The sequence below is a fragment of the Leptidea sinapis genome, chromosome 42, assembly GCF_905404315.1.
Source record: "Leptidea sinapis chromosome 42, ilLepSina1.1, whole genome shotgun sequence".
Taxonomy (NCBI): Eukaryota; Metazoa; Arthropoda; class Insecta; order Lepidoptera; family Pieridae; genus Leptidea; species Leptidea sinapis.
Genome location: NC_066306.1, coordinates 2801605 through 2819271, shown reverse-complemented (window position 1 = coordinate 2819271; position 17667 = coordinate 2801605). Strand labels below are relative to the sequence as shown.

Below are 17667 nucleotides of genomic sequence, written 5' to 3'. Positions count from 1 at the left end.
TCACGTTGTATACTTATTATTTTAATACCAAAATATTTTTTTATGAATTTTGTTTGTTTGTTGGTTTGTGTGTGCGTTTGTGCTAATATTAGAAACGGCTTAACCGATTTCAATGCAGTTCACGGTAATGTATTGCGACAAGCTACAGGACAAGCACCCCGTTATAGTTTGAATTTGTTGCATTTTAATAGGCTCATAAAAAAGTTAAACTAATTGTAATAATACGCGGTATTCGATAAACTCGATCCGGTTAAGATTTTCGATACTTTTGTTAGTTTTTGGAAGCTTAATTCCAGAACTAGGTTTTTTATTTTCTAGTTTATTTTTTAAATCTTTCTTTTTACTCCAAACTTTGTGATTTGTGATTGTAAAAAAAGGTCGAAGAGACCCGTGCAAAAAGTTTAAACCTTAAAATTGTGAACAAAATCAACATAAATTGTCAGATTTCTACGTCAAAGAATAAATCTTTGTGGGAAAAGTCGCGGGTGCCTGTTCGTTACAAAAAATGCTTTTAGGTCGTTTAGTCATCCAGAAGTTTCGTTCTGTAAAATTAACAAAAAACAAACACTTTAAATAATGCGATATAATATCATGGAATATTTTTTTTTATAAAATAAAACTAGCTTTAAATATGAATAAGAAAACTAACGTTTAAAAATAAAATACTCTCTACAACATTTGATAAAGTCCTGTAGTAATGACAACAATTCCAATTTTTCTAAACAATATCCATTTTAATACGTTTCAATATGTTTGCAGGCAGTTTTTTTTTTAAACTGGATGGAGTAAGAATCGAAAGAAAGGGAATTTGTAGAAGGAGTGCGTTTTATCAAAATTCTAAAATTCAAAATCCAAGGACACTTGGTTTTATGAAAGAAATTCGCTACCCTCGGTAGCGTTGCTTTAGATACCATATGTTTGCACTAAAAATATTAAATTAATTAAAATTAAAAAACTTTTTATTTCTGAAACTAGAATAAATGAATGTTACATATAATAAGAAGTAAACTAAATTAAAAATAACTGATCAAAAATTAACTTTAACTTCCTTTTTTAGAATGACCCTCAGCTCGGTATTCCGTTTGGCATATGAATCCCACTTGTTTCCCCTTATATAATAAAGTCCCAGCCACTGTTCAGGCATTATCTATAATCGTAAATCCTACTACTCCACAACTGAATATCTAAGTGATCGGACAGCCTGGGACTAGATTATGATTATTTTATAGCAATAGCAATGACAGTACAATAATGTATTTATTTTTTTATATGAGAGGGGGCAAACGGGCAAGAGGCTCACGGGATGGGGAGAGGTGAGGCAATCGCCCATGGACAACCGCCACAACAGGTGTGTCAAGAAATGCGTTGCCGGCCTTTAAGGTAAATGCTTTTTTCTTGAAGGTCCCTAAGTCGTATCTGTTCTCGAAGACCGCCGGTAGTTGATTCCGTTGATGATTTATATTAAAAAGAGCGCAAAAAAAGAATGCTGGGAGGGTTTCTTGCGCCGCTTCTTCTCCGAAGTGGTAGTAGTATCTAGTAATTATAGTATATTATAAATAACATCAAAAAGAATTCTAAAGGAATCAATTGTGACAAAATAAATGCCTTTTATGCCTTTTTGAAGGCAAAGGTCACGTAAACTATGCTCGCAGAGCTATGTCTCCCCTGACGCGTCGCGCTGCGGAACCCGTAGTAGCCTCAGGCCATTTTATGACTTCCTACTCTTTATTGTTATAAGTACCCTGACAGTAATTGCAATGTAGGGTTAATGTTGATAATATCTTTATATACTAACGAGCTCTCGTTTAAGGTTTTATCAATGTAGACATTATAATAAGTAATCAATGAAAATTTTATATTAAGAATAATACTGGTCATATTAAATTTGACTTGTATGTACGACTTAAAATGTCTTTGAACTTGCCATTATTTTATTTATTTTAAATGTGATGGAAACCTTTAGCTTAACTTTAACTTGCATTGTTTTGCTGCATAGATGGGTTATGAGATCTGTTCGAGGTCATTTCAATCACTAACACTGTTTCGGATACAAATGATGCGCTGAAAGGCTGTCCTAAACGTCAGCAACACTTCGCTGCCCGTTCAGAATTCATATTATGTTAAAATTTGAACCACTAATCCTCGGTTTACAAACAATTATAGGTATAACACAGTCATCATCACCCGGAAGACGTCCACTGCTGGACAAAGGCCTCCCCCAAAGATTTCCACGATAATCGGTCCTGCACTGCCCTCATCCAACGTATTCGGACGATCTTGACGAAATCGTCGGTCCAACTTGTGGGGGGCCTACCAACACTGTGTCTTCCAGTACGTGGCTACCGTTCGAGGACTTACTACCGCAACAGCCATCTGTCCGTCGAACTAGGTGCCCTGCCCACTGCCACTTCAGTTTCGCCATCATTTGGGCTATGTCGATGATATATTCATATATATCACAGTAGAATTAACAAATTTATTAGATTAGTACTAGTATTATATGGAACTCTTCGGACCACTTCATCAGAATGAAACAATCAAAGCCGTATACTCCGTACAAGCAACAAAATAGCTGGGATATTCGAAATTCGAACTGTCGGTAAAATTGGTTAGAATTATTTTGGTCTAGAATTGAAATTATTTTTTAAATAAGTGTCTATAAATCTCTTGTATACTTCCGAGGATATTAGTATCGTAGACAATATTTTGTAATCATATAAACTTACATATTTTAATCATTTGTACATCGTTTTCACATAGTAATAACTTTAAAGTCAACTATTTGAACATTAAATTTTTACTATTATTCAAAGTATTCTTAAAATTAGTTGTATTTGTTTTACCAAAAAATATATGATTCTATATTAATATATATTCACAAGCATATTCATTATTAAGTTGTAAACAATTAGTAACCGATTCTTTCACTGTTCATTATCAAAAATTACCGTAATAACGTGCAAGACGCCATTTTTCAACGATTACATAACACGCTAAGGACCATCGGAGTTTTAATTTAATTTTATCGTTAAAATCTCAAGGTGTGGCACAAGAAATGGGCATGGATCATTGACATAAAATCCTCGTGTCATATATCGCATACATATATATGTATGTTGTATATATGTCGACCTATAAAAGACGACAGCGGGATCGCGGACGACAGTATATTTTCAAGTGCCGGTTTGTCGTTGTGTATTTTATATTAAATTATAAGGTACGTTATAACTTACGCCTTGAATTATATATTGTGCATTTTAGAATTTAATTTAAAACAATCAATGGGAGCAATTCGTGGCCGTTCATTTATTCAGTTATATTTCAGAATTTAACTTAGTTTGAATAATTATAATGTGGTGTAGTTTGTTTTTTGTACCCTCACCGTTAATCTAATAAAATATTAACTTTAATAATAATTATAGGACATTAGTAAAATTACGTGTAAGCATTTTGTTGTGAGTTTAATTCTGTGAGATATTTTTAATGTCAATTAATTAAATTAAATTAATTTTATCTTGAATGAGCTTGGGGTTACGGTGATGGTGGATTATGGCTTGGATTATGCGCATTCTTACGTATTTTTAATTCATTTTATTTATGGTAATAAATGAAGATGTAACTACTCTGGGATGGAACTTAACGACACTCGAATATTAACTTGTCGTCGGTCTATTGATTCTCTTCTTTAAACCTATTTTAATTTGAGATGTTATATTAGTGAAACTAGATGCTATACCGCATTTTGTCCACGTGGACGATATAAACCAGCAAAGTGATAATAGTTATTCTCAGTTAGTTAGTTAACTAGTGGCAGGCTCGTTTGCACAGGATGCCGGCTAGATTATGGGTGGCACCAATAATTGGCGCCTATTTCTGCCGTGAAGTTTTGAAGGGTTTCGTTTCGGTTTGAAGGGCGACGTAGCTAGTGAAATTACTGGGCAAATGAGACTCAACATCTTACGTCTCAAGGTGACGAGCGCAATCGTAGTGCCGCTTAAAATATTTGGGTTTTTCGATAATCCTGAGCGGCACTGCATCAGTTGAACCTCCTGCCTGTCTCGTCCCTTATTTTCATTTAAAAAAAAATCTATATTATGTTGCTCCGACCTCTCGTTAATATTATATAAACCTATTCTACGATTCGACATACATACCAAAATTATATAAAGTACTTTTTTAGATTCCGTCTTAGATAATTTATGATTTATGTGACAGCTGTAAAAAAGTCGAAAAAAATCTGGTTGACAGTTAACCTCTGTTTTGAGCAATGCACGCACACTAACACAAAGTGGCATACCTAGTGTAAGACGTAGCTTGTCACTCAGCCTAAAGTAATAAACCTGGCCTGTTTTCACCGGTTGTCTAGCAACAAGAACCTCTATCTAGACGCATATATTGTCTAAGGATTGGATATTGCTTGTAGAACACTCAGGAAGTATTAGATTAGAGATTATGTAGATTGTATTATATATTTATATTTGCCTAAGTCAGCCGCATCGCGTTGACGTTCTGGCATTCCACAACCGCGCGTTTTACAAGAAATTTCTTGCCTAGCATAGCCACTTTGTGGAATCAATTACCGGCTGCGGTTTTCCCGAACCAATACGACTTAGGGATCTTCAAGAAAAGAGCATACTCCCATATTAAAGGCCGGGAACGCATCTCCTGACACCTGATGTTGCGAATGTCGATGGGCGGTTGCCTCACCTCTTCCCATCACGTGAGCCTTTTGCCCGTCTGCCCTCTCTTATATAATACTAGTGGACCCAACAGACGTTGTCCTGTACACATGTTTTAAATTTGAAAAATCGGTCCAGCCGTTAGGAGCAGTTCACTAACATACACACGAGCAGGAGAATTATATTATATGGGCGGAATTGAGAATCTAAACCAATCTCAAATTCACTGAAACAAACAAAAAAGTCATCAAAATCAGTCCAGCCGTTTAGGAGGTAGTTTAATTGTGAATCTAAACCATTTTCGAATCCACCTGAAGACACACACCAATCTCAAATTCACTGGAACACACAAAAATATCATCAAAATCGGTCCAGCCGTTTAGGAGGTAGTTCAATTGTGAATCTAAACCATTCTCGAATCCACCTGAATACACACAGAAAGTTTCATTAGAATCGGTCCAGCCGTCTAGGAGGAGTTCAGTGACATACACACGCACACAAGAATTATATATATAAAGATGTATATATATTAAATGATGTTATTATAATTTTAGGTGAAAATGAAACTCTGCCTGATTGCTTTTGGAGTACTGGTGGCATGTACCATGTCACTAGCTCTTGAAAATGGACCAATAATTGGTGCTCTGCAGCCGGCACCAAAGGATGTGGTATTAGTAGAATCTGGACCAGCTAACAACAGGCAAAAGAGATTCTTATTAGGTAAGCTTAATTTTTGGAGAAGTAGGTACTTTGTAGCTTGACAACACGGCTTGAAAGGTCACTGTTGTTAAGTAACGGATATTCCTTGTTTGTTTTTTTTTCATTATTTTGTACATGTAAATATAAGACTGTTAGTTGGAAACTGATTGAAAAATTGACTTTATATTTAAATGTTCTTAAGTTAAAGTTTCGCAACGGTCTCATTTTTCTTTTCACTAATTTCAAAGTACAACATGCACATCTTGTAAATACGATTTCTTTATATCTTAAGGTTTTAGCTCTCATGTTACATAGTTTTCTGCATAGATTACGTTTTGATTAGTAATAAAAATGTATTTTACCATTGTACAATACAAAAATTGCAAAAGACTTATGTGTCAATAATATGAAATTTTCAAGATATTGCTAAAAATTACCTTAACTTTAAAGCCACTAGGACTAGCCTAGTTAACAAGTTACCAACATTCTGCTGGTCCATTCAATATAGATGTTCAGTTGATCTAGATACTGACGATTTTTCGCAGAACCCTAAAATTTCTATATATATATATATATGTGGATGTTTGTGTGTCTGTTTATTCCGGTTATCTCCAAACACGCTGGATTAAATTAGGAGGGACCTTCACATGAAGTATCTTCATCTTATTAGCAGTAAAATGGATAAACATAATAAATGGATTAAAAATATAACATTTTATCACAACAGGAGTTAACATAGTATTCGATCATAGCACATACAGCCAACATGGATTTCCCTATATTTAATTGGTACGAGTATGTACAGATGTGAAGTAATTTGAAGAGCAAATACGATCATAACGAGATACGTGATGCATAGTTTACTTCTCTAAATATTTGCTAAGTAAATTAATATTTGTAGTTAAAATGGAATTAACTAACGTAGTTACATTAATGAATATTTAAAAAAAAACATGATCTTTTTTTGTTCATAAATCCTTTATTTTGCCAGAAAACATGTAACAATGGGTGTAAATAATGTTATGGTATTGTTGCGTAGCAACCCTTCTAAGTATATGACGAGAGTTCAAGACATTGTTAATTTCAACAGCTCCGTCAGCAATACTCGTAGCTCAGCGGAAAAGTGTTAACTTTAGACGCTGTAGAACCGGGTTCGATACACCTACCAGTGTATAGAATTTTTTGGGTTTTGTAAAGTTAATGGAAATTTCTTAGTAAGTTCAGGATCAAATCGAACAGAAAAAAGGGATGGAAAATGTGTAAGCGGGATAGAAATAGTTAAAAGAATTTTCTAGTACAATTTACTTAAAGATGGAATGAGAGAATCATTTTGAAAATAGAACAGATCCGGGGGTATATAAGCCGTACTAAGCGTGGCCTACGGCAGTTCTAGTTCTGACTCGAAAATGTAAAGAAGAAAAAGGAGAAGAAGAAAAGAAGAAGTAGTGAAAAGTGAAAGTGTTCCAAGAAGAAGAAGATAGAAAAGACTTAGTGTTCGGTGCGGTGTGACGCGTTGAAGGTACCGCCGCCCACAAGAGGAACAGCGGCAGACGGGCGAAGTGCAAGTTCAGAAAAAGTGAACGCAAATAAAGACTCGTTCCCTCTTTCACTCGTCCCTCGTTCACATTATGTAGAATATTTCGCTTTCGTACAGACAAACCGCAACGTAACAAGCACACCGTACTATAAAAAGCTGTAGTGACTATACTGTCCTGGACTGGACGAACACGGCATAATACAATTAGTTTTACTGCTTGTTGTAACGTGGACATTATGTTCTTCTTCCAGGAGGTGGTCTACTTGGAGCTGGACTCGCTGCAGGTGCTGTGGGTCTTGGTGCTGGTGTGATCGGCGCTAAGGCAGGATTCGTTGGTGGAGCTTTGGCTTCCGGCGCACTTCACAGCGGAAGGAGTTACGGCGGTTACGGTTACGGCGGAGGTTACGGATACGGCGGCGGCTATGGTGGCGGCTATGGAGGCTATGGCGGCGGCTATGGTGATTACGGTTACGGACGAAGCCTCTATGGTTACGGCCACAGCCCCTATGGTTACGGAGGATATGGGGGTTACGGTGGATACAGGTACTTATACATTTTTAATTTATCAGATGTTTTGCTGCAAAAGAAGCATTTACGCTATTTATAACTCAAATCTTGGAGAATCGTTAAGAGAAAAATTTAAAGAAATTAATATACTGACTGTAGCCCGTCAATAAATTCTTGATGGTACATGTAGATAATAGGTTGTTGGCCATCGTTGGCGTAGTATAGTGCTCGAATGGACACCACGTACCGGAAGACGCACACAGTGCTGGTAGGGCTCCCACAAGAGGGGCCGATGATCTGGTCAAGATCACCGGAATAGGTTGAATGAGGGCAGCATAGGACCGTTCGTCATGGCGATCTTTGGGGGAGGCCTTTGACAAGCAGTGGATGACTTCCGGCCGAAATGATGTTGATGATGATGGAAATAGGCATATTAGCGTTTTTTCTAGGATGTGATTATGATAATGTTGATACAAGGAATGTAATTTATAAAATAAACAAAGCGGCTGTCTTTTACAATAGAAACCCAGAAAATGTAAAAAATACATAATACTATGTTACGAAATTGAAGAGATTCATTAAATTGTGATGTAATTTTTTTAAATATTCATAATGAGTTTATTTTGAGGGATATAAATCTTTTCGAATGGATGATACATTTTGTCGTTCAAAAAGTGATTTCAGAATACAATTTTAAATATAACATTTTAGTTGTGAAGAATGACTACAAAATAAACAATTTTGTAGATAGTAAATGCATGCTTAAAGGTTATTATTAATGTCGTTGACAACTCAAACGTCTCGTCCCGTATTCGGGATGACAATAGTCATAAAAGAACAGATCTATCAGATTTTTGAGGCAACTTAGTCACATATCATATAAAAAGTTCCTGGTGTATCTCTATTGTTTGTGGGATAGCATTAATCGAGTAACCCTCAAAGGCAACCTAACAGAGAATGAGAATAATTGAGCACTTTCAAACAATTTATCAAGCCCTTACTTGGGTTTAGACTATTACCCTAATAAATAAACCGCCTAAGACCTGGTTAACACATATGCTAACATATCTATCGTCTAGAGATATAGAAATATATATGACATTAATCAGTAATGGATTGACCGATCACTACTTCTGTAGGCTATTTTTGTGCTATATAAAAAACAGCAAGACGTGTCAGATCACACAAAGTGTAGAATTCTGTAGTTCATCGCAGGGATTTTCATTTGACACTATGAACGTTTAAGTTGAATTATAAGCAATATACAAATAGCTTCCGTAAGCCAGTGTATATAGAACGAAAAAATATTTTTTAAGGTATTTTCGACCGACGAATGATTCACCAAATAATTTCTACTCTTAATATTAGGGCCAAAGATATTCGGACGGTCACAAGGATGAACATGACGAGGCTTAGACTGAGATATCTAGAGCTGACTTAGACTTTGCTCAGACTTCACTTACGTAAAACTTTGCTGTGTGTGATAAAACGCGAACTTGACTTTTATATTGGCCTAATAGTTTTTGCAGCGCACGCAAAAATAGGTTTTCGATTTTACACCTTGTGTTACAAAATAGCAATTTTATTACGGATCCCTAATTTTGAAAAAAAAAAACCTAGCCTTCCTCCATAAATGGACTACCCAACACTGAAAGAATCATTCAAATCGGACCAGTAGTACCAGAGATTAGCGCGTTCAAACAAACAAACAAACACTGCAGCTTTATAATATTAGTATAGATTATGCTAAGCTTACACTCAGCTAAGTTTTACGTAAGTAAAGTCTGGGCATAGCTGAGCACATAATAAGAATCACAATAACTGCAAAATGGAATTTAGCAGGCCACATATCAAGGGCCAGTAACGAAAGATGGAGCTGTATAGCAATAAACTGGTAACCATTAGACGCCAAAAGAAGAAGAGGTAGACCTGGTACTAGATGGAGATATGATCCAGTCAATAACGAAGGAGTGATGTGGTCCCGCACAACACACAATAAGAACGAATAGAAGTAGAAGGGGTTGGCCTTTGCCCAGCAGTGGGATGATGTATAAAATATTGTAAACAAATAAGTAATAGTTTTAATATTGTACTAGGCTTTCATAAATAAATAAATTAAAAGTCTGAGCAAAGTGTAAGTACGCTCTACAGATAAAGGTCCTAAAGGTTCCTTGCTCACAACCGAACCTTAAAAACCTCAATAATACTCGTGTTTTCTGCCTTTACTGTACAAAAAGACAATGATCGATATAAGGAATCATCTTAATGAAGGTAATATGTTGTATAAAAGAAATAAAATTAAAATCGATAATATTCAATAAATATTCAAAGTAATGGGACTTGTTTTAAAATTTATCACGCGGACTGTGAATAACGTTATAAATATTTATGCTCCTTTATGTCATTAAGTTTTGCCAGAAGGTTTTTAAATACCTTATGGTATTAATAGCACTATCCGGGTTGGTTGAATATATAAAATTAATTACATTTATAAGCGGTGGATGAAACGTACCGTCAAATGTTATTTTGAGCAAGATAAACAACTTTTTAAATTTTCTGGATTTTAAATCACATGTTGGACGTCAAAAACTATCAACTATTCGAAAATGTATAGACCTGAGAAAAACGGGTGCAAGTATCTCAGCGGGCTTGGTCTTAATTTTTTTTTATAAAATTCTGTTATAATAAAAATTATTATTGAAAAACCCGAGACAGTCTTTCCATTCCCAATCTTTGGTATAATTAAGAAGTAGAAATCTTTACCACACCAATGTCTATTAACAATTCTTGTGAAAAAAAAACAACAAAATCAACAATGAAAGCATATGCTTTATTTATTTGAATAATAAAAAAAAAAAAATATGGAAGTGAAGGATAAACGAGCAGACATACGGGCCACCTGATGCCTGATGGTATTTGTTCATCATGGTTCATACTCTTTTATAACAGCAGAGGAATTACAAGACCGTGGCCGACCTATTAAACATCGAATAAGCGTATGAATTACAAAAAAATAATTCATTGGCGAGTGTTCTACATAATGCCCCTCCGACACTGATCCTAATTGGAAGATAAAATTATTAAATTTAATAATGAAGCTATTACTTATACGGTCCTCTCCTCGTCTTCTTCTATTCAAATGAAAATTCATGAGGGTCAAAATTCGGTAAAGTAAAATAGTACTTCCACCTTCGCACGACACGCCACAAGTTAGGATATCATCCCCACTATTTGGATATGTGGCGGTCCTCCACAGTGCGGTTTTCAAGAAGCTATCTTCCTCGTACTACAACGCTGTGGAATGAGCTTCCTTGTGCGGTGTTTCCGGGCCGATACGACATGGGTATCTTCAAAAAAAAGTGCGTACACCTTCCTTAAAGGCCGGCAACGCTCTTGTGATTCGTTTGGTGTTGCAAGAGAATGTGGGCGGCGGTGATCACTTAACACCAGGTGACCCGTACGCTCGTTTGTCCTCCTGTTCCATAAAAAAAAGTACTTAAAAAATGTATACTTTTAAATGCATTTGTAAAAGTTCCTTTTTAATTTATGAATTCGCCATTAGGTTGCTAAAGCAGTAGTAGTAAGATTTATAAATATGATTATACTAACCATTTAAAATTGATGGTGTTTCACCAGTTGCTTCGTATGAGATGATGCAGAGTAACTGATGGGTAGTGTGCAAGCACTATTTGTGTCTTGGTTTGAAGCGCGCCGTGGCTAGTGAAATAATTGGCAATCATGGTGATACTCACAATTTAAGGTGTTTTAAGAATCTTGAGAGGCACTGCAATGTAATGGGCAGGCCGTATTACTTAATAGTAGATGAACGTCTTGCTGTTACGTCTTAATTTCGTAATGAAATATGGCTGGCTGCCAGTCACACAATCAACGGGCCAACAGTAGTGCTTATAATACCAAACCAAAAGAGCCCTGGGCCTGTTTTCAACAATAACTACATATTGAAAAGATACCATGTAGCACAAAGGGCTATGAATTTTCGAGCCCGAACCACGTCAAAATATATGAATGGAATTAAACATTACAATTTATATAGGGTATACCCTTCTATAGAAGAGAATTGTCCTATAGTTCTTGTACTATACATGCGATCGTCAGGCGTCACTGCTCCCAGTGTGACACACACATTATTGTCACAACCTTGACCTCCATTCTCGTTGTTAATGGCGCATACATACAATATTAAAATCATAATATCTTCTTCATTTTAAGCTCTGTTGTAGCGACAATTTATCTGGAGTTGTATTTCAGATACGATACAACAAAAATATAATGTTTATTATAAAAATAAAACTTGTGGAATCAACAACATAAGGTTATTTCGGACAAATACATAGTTCTGTTATAGGATAACCTATCAGATCAAAGATATGAAGTATACGATGCCTAAAGCAACAGTAAAAGATTTATTGTTTACTAACCAAGTATAGATTCAAGCAACTGGATGAAATAGTGTACATTGTACTGTTTAATGGTATTTTCTAAAATGTGACTTGTTTTAAATGACAAAACGTTACATAAAGTCTGTTTCGTTATTACGTCAGATCCCAAGTCAGACATACCTACACTTTTTTGCTGAGTTTGAGAGTTTTGTTGAGTATACTATGAGTAGCGCGATGAAGTATTAAGTAATTGTTACGAAGGACAATACCGTTACAATGTAACAAAGGATATTTATGTCTGACGGGGTAAGCCCGGTCACATGGTCAGGATTCTCATGGTCTGGGCATTTGTCATTGTTGTAAGCGTCGATCATGACGGAAAGAAAAACACAGTCTTGCAAAAACACACGGCATCTTAATTACCAACAAACGTTACAATCGTAGTACATTTCAAGACATTACTAATTAACCCTAAAACGGCTAAAATCCAATTAAAATTCTTATCCAAGAGAATTTAAACACTACGTTCAGTTCTGATGCAAAATCACATTCAAATATGTATATTCAAAATAGGACACGCGGGATTTTTTTTTCATAACATGGTTACAAAGTAATATAGTATAAATAAACTTATTATTTAATAGTGAGGGCGTTCGCACCATACGCAATCTGTGTCATCATTAAGAAAGTCAGTTAGGTTATTGTAACCTTTACCACACAAACGTTTTTAACAATTCTTTTTAATATAGTAAAACTTTTGTTTTGATCATTTTCTGGGAGACTTACTTACTCGGCTTAGCCGAGTAGTAGGCATCATAAGTTTATGTCTGTTCCTGGTGCACCACTTCATCACAGATTCCTTGTAATATATTCATTCCCTTTGATTTTGTTTGGTTATCGCTTTGCTATTTTATCACCATATGTGAATTACTTACCTTTGAAAGTTTAGGCGGCCATTTTGGGTGTTGATCATCAGTTCCAATTCACCAAATGTTCTTTTCTTAGTTAATTGCTCACATAAAAGCGCTCCAGACGCCCGTACCCTCTTTTGTCCTCCCCTTCCATAAAAAAATTACCTTCACATTTGATTTTGTAACAATGCGATCAATTAGGTAGTAGTAAAAAAATTAATACCACAAATGGCGGAGATGTAAGATAATAAACATACAATTAAAATACAGTCAAATTGAGAACCTCCTCCTGTTTTTGAAGGCCGCTGAGTTGATTGTGCCTGTGGAAATATTCGCTTCAATAATAAATAAAACTTCTCATTACATTTGTATATGACTCACTTATTTTATTTTTAGTAAAATCCATTTATAGCTACTTACGGTATATTGTACATAGACCCAACCTGAAAAAGTATTACCTCCTTGTTATTTTATAGTGTAACATGGAAAAAAATTGGACTGAGCATATTATCACAGTCAAAACGTCCCCTTGGAGATGCCATAGTTAGTGTCACAGATCAACATTGTCATAAGTTTAATTCTTTATTAAACAACCATTCATATTGCGAATATACATATAGGTATTTTCTAAGTCAAAAAAATATAGGTTCCGGATAAGTAATCACTAACATATCATGTACTAACCTTCTCCAAAACACGCTGCGTCTTCATCATCATCATCAGCTGGAAGACTTCAACTGCTGGAGAAAGGCCTCCTCCAAAGATCTCCACGACGATTCGTCCTGCGCTGCCCTCATCCAACGTATTCCAGCGATCTTGACCAGATCGTCGGTCCATCTCGTGGGGGCCTTACCAACACTGCGTCTTCCAGTACGTGGTCACCATTCGAGGACTTTACTGCCCACTGCCACTTCAGTTTTGCAATTATTTGGACTATGTCGGTGATTGTGGTTCTTCTACGGATCTCCTCATTTCTTATTCGATCTCGCAGCGAAACTCCGCGCATAACTCATAATTCTCACTCCACTCTCCATTGCTCTCTGAGCACCATGAGCTTTCTCATCAGTCCCATAGTTAGCGACAACGTCTGCGTACCGTCATCACTGGCAACACACACTGGTTGAAAACCTTCGTCTTTACACACTGTGGTGCAGCGTCATTGGTATAGATTACCCTTAGAATACAGAATAAACTTATATATGTTTGTTCTGTATTCTGGGAGTTTACCTCATCTTACTACTAAGCTCATACTAAATGTATTGGAGTGTTTAATATCAAAATTTTGGATACTTGTCGTTTTATTTTTACAAAGTTATTGATGTCATTTTATTGAGTAGGTAACGTACGTTCGATTTATACTTTATCTAAACCCATGTTTTAAATCCTCTATTAAAGATTCTAAAACAGCTTATTGCCAACATTAACACACCCAATGTCCTAATAACCATTACATCATCCAAACCAGTGTTGTAATAAAATTCAGTACAACATTATATTGTAATGTTCGGGTGGTCAGAGGGATCTTGAAATGACAACAGCAGACTTTACGACGAAATAAACAGTTTATTAAATAAGATTAAAATGCACTTACTCACTACTCTTACACTAACTCTCAATAACTTATTGAATTAACTTCAGTTACTAGAGCGTATCGAGCGCTACTCGAGGAACCATGAGCTATGGAGGACTGAGAGGAACTGACGATACGGCCGGGCGGAGGACCTTATATCTCAAAATAATCTAAACATCATTTAGCTGGAATGTTAATCTAAATAAACCATAACTTATAACTTAATATAAACATCATTTAGCTATAAGAGTAATCTAAATAAATAATAACATGGACTTCGCTTTGGTGACCAACTAAACAATGATTTCCCATAGTCGTCATCAAATGGCTCTATGGTGAATATATTTAAATATCAAAAGTTAATAATATGCAAATACTACAATATCATCTGTTTTCATAATAACACTCCTTTTGATGATATTAAGGTTACTAGGACTGGCTTTTTTTAATGTTAGCAGTAAGCTAACTGTTTCAGATAATTTTATAGATATATATATATTATGGGTGTAGATAAAGTCTTATATGCAACTGTTGATGATTAGGTATTAAAACACTCATATTTTATATATTACCTTCTTCTAAACATTCGTCTTTTAATACCCCTTATTACACAACATAAATAACGGTGTCATATCTGTAATGGTTACGGAAAAATCGCCTGGCAACACTTAACAGAACATTGCTTTATTCATTCCGTTTGCTCAATATAAAGAAAAAATACTTAATTTACACACATGACTTAGAAACCTTGTTTTCATATTTCATTTTTATTTTAAATTATATATTACAATATTTTTAGATTTAAGTTTTTGTTGTTGTTAAAATTACTATCTTATAAACGTAGTAAAAATTATGAATGTTGTGGTAGCTTATAAGTGAATTAACTCTTATGCATATTATTATATTTTAAGTTGAAGCATGTAAATAGTGTAATTTGTTAGTTGCCCAAATAAATATATAAACATTTGTTTATTGTTTCAGGTCTTACTATCCGACAACCTATGTGTCTTATGATCCTTGGTGCTAGATGACTATTGTAGACATTTTGTGTGTGTTCAAATTAATGATATTGATGCCCAATATTGACTGAATTGTACAAGTTAATTGTAAGTATACAAGATAAATAAAACGATTGTCTACAATAATTTGTTTAAGTTGGCCATTGATTTCCGCCTCTGACCTATCCAATCCTATCCGGAGACTCAGTGACATAACATTCCATGTATTGTATATTTGCATACCAGTAGGAGGCTCCTTTGCCAAGGAAGCCGGTTAGATTATGCGTACCAAAATGGCGCCTATTTCTGCCGTCAAGCAGTAATGTGTAAACATTACTGTGTTTCGGTCTGAAGGGCGCCGTAGCTAGTGAAATTACTTGGTAAATGAGACTTAACATCTTATGTCTCAAGGTGACGAGCGCAATTGTAGTGCCGCTCAGAATTTTTGGGTTTTTCAAGAAACCTGGCGGCACTGCATTGTGATGGTCGCTCCAATTACCATCAGCTGAACGTCTTAATCGTCTCGTCCCTTATTTTCATAAAAAAATCCATATATTGTTGTTCATTTCGATGATTAACAAAGAAAGCTATTGTATTCATAGTTGCACGAATTGACAATTTCTAGATGATGACATAAATTCAACTGTAAGCCGTAACCGCCCAATTTTCGCCGGTTTTAGCTATTCTTAATGTTAAATAGCGACATTCAAATAAATATTCGTTGTTGAGTTGATATTTCACTTTTAAACTTTAACTATGCCAAGGAATACGATAGTGCAACACAATCCGCAGTCTATGTTTAAGTCAGCGTTACGGTTAACGTTAAATTTGACTTAAACCTTAACTATAACAGCTAATATGATAAAACCTAGCCTTAAGCTGTATAAGTTATTGTAGCTTTGTCGTAAGAGAGGATGAACTTCACTGAGCTGACGGCTAACGTCCAGCAGTGGAGAGGCACGTGGAGAGAGAGAATGAGTGAGAGACAGAAAGAGAAAGAACGCATTTTCTAATGTTCTTTTTTATATGAAAGGGGGCAAGAGGCGCACCTGATGGAACTTGTTGGAGCAACCGTCCAATCCAACAGCAGGGGTCAAGAAGATTAGCGTTGCCGGCCTTTAAGGAAGGAGTAAGCTCTAAGCTTGAAGTTGTCCTAAGTAATATATAAGGGAAACAACTTCCAAAATTATAAACAAAGAAATAGTTTTAAGCGATTTAAGTTTTAAGAATGAGGGACAAAAAATGTATAAAAAGAGTGGATGAAGCCATGGACAAAATACTATCTATTGTAATAAGTTAAGCTCCACAATGTAGAGATTGTATAACAGTGTTGCCCTTGACCTGACACTGAGCTCCGTCCTCCGAGTGAGATGAATTTCGTAAATTGTCATCTCTATAAGTTTTCATAAGAAGCTTCTATTGTTGCGGTACTACGTCTACTACAAAATTTATTCATTTAATCATATTTAAGTGTTTCTTGCCTTCATATTTCTGTTTTAAATTTTTCTTTAATATTGATTAAAGAAACATTACCCACGCAATAAAAAAATGAATTAAATTAAATACTGAATTAAATTGGATTTGAAATAAATACAAAAAATAGTCTAAGCATTCCTATGAGCAAATTTTGCGAATAGGCTGAAAATTTTTTTTTAACATCATGCTTGTTAAAATGTGACTGCTTGTGGCGGCGACGTGGGAAGGGTCCTTCCCTTCCCTAAAATATGGTCGAGGGAGGCGATGGCTGGCCCACGCGTCATGCCAGGATGATCCTGTTACCGGAAACTCTGCTTCAGATTCTTACAAGTTTTTTTCTGTATATAATCGCTTATAAAATGCTCGCAAAATACCTTTACTTATTAACGGTGTGTGTGAATGACGCAGCTACTGTACTCAATGGCTTTTGTTTTGTAATAATTTAGATTTTCTTTTTTGACTCACTCCTGTTATGCCTCGTGACTATTTGACGTTTGATTATTTTTGTTGCATCACTTTACATAATATATTGTAATTGAAATCATTTTTAAAAACGATGAAAATGTAAATGTTGATTTAAAGGAGTGGCAATAAGTTTCTTGCGACTTCTTCTCATTAGCTAAACCCTTTACGAAGTGGCGGTAAATTCAACAAGAAAAAAATTTTTGACATTCATAAGTCTTTTCCGTGATCTACATGAATAAAGTGATTTTGATTTGATTTGATTATTTATATTTAATATCCATTTATAAATTACATTTAATAACATTAATTAAACATAAGAGTAGGAGTAGTAGTAGAGAAGTAGGTAAATGTAAGGTATCTGGAAAATCCTGTTGTTACATGTTTGAGTTTTACAACTGCAACAGTAGTTTCTTTTAAACGTAATA

General features: G+C 35.2%; 2 long non-coding RNA genes across 2 annotated transcripts; one reads left to right on the top strand and one right to left on the bottom strand.

Annotated features, from left to right (window-relative positions):
• The first annotated feature begins 3066 nt into the window (after positions 1-3066).
• Positions 3067-15448, top strand: LOC126976851 (uncharacterized). The gene is made up of 4 exons (XR_007731986.1): positions 3067-3217; positions 5234-5399; positions 7167-7458; positions 15285-15448. It is a non-coding gene; the product is annotated as an uncharacterized LOC126976851 (long non-coding RNA).
• LOC126976860 (uncharacterized) lies at positions 10292-12334 on the bottom strand. Its single transcript, XR_007731998.1, has 3 exons — positions 11862-12334; positions 11032-11139; positions 10292-10398 (listed from the first exon to the last, which is right to left on the bottom strand). It is a non-coding gene; the product is annotated as an uncharacterized LOC126976860 (long non-coding RNA).
• Positions 15449-17667: the final 2219 nt, after the last annotated feature.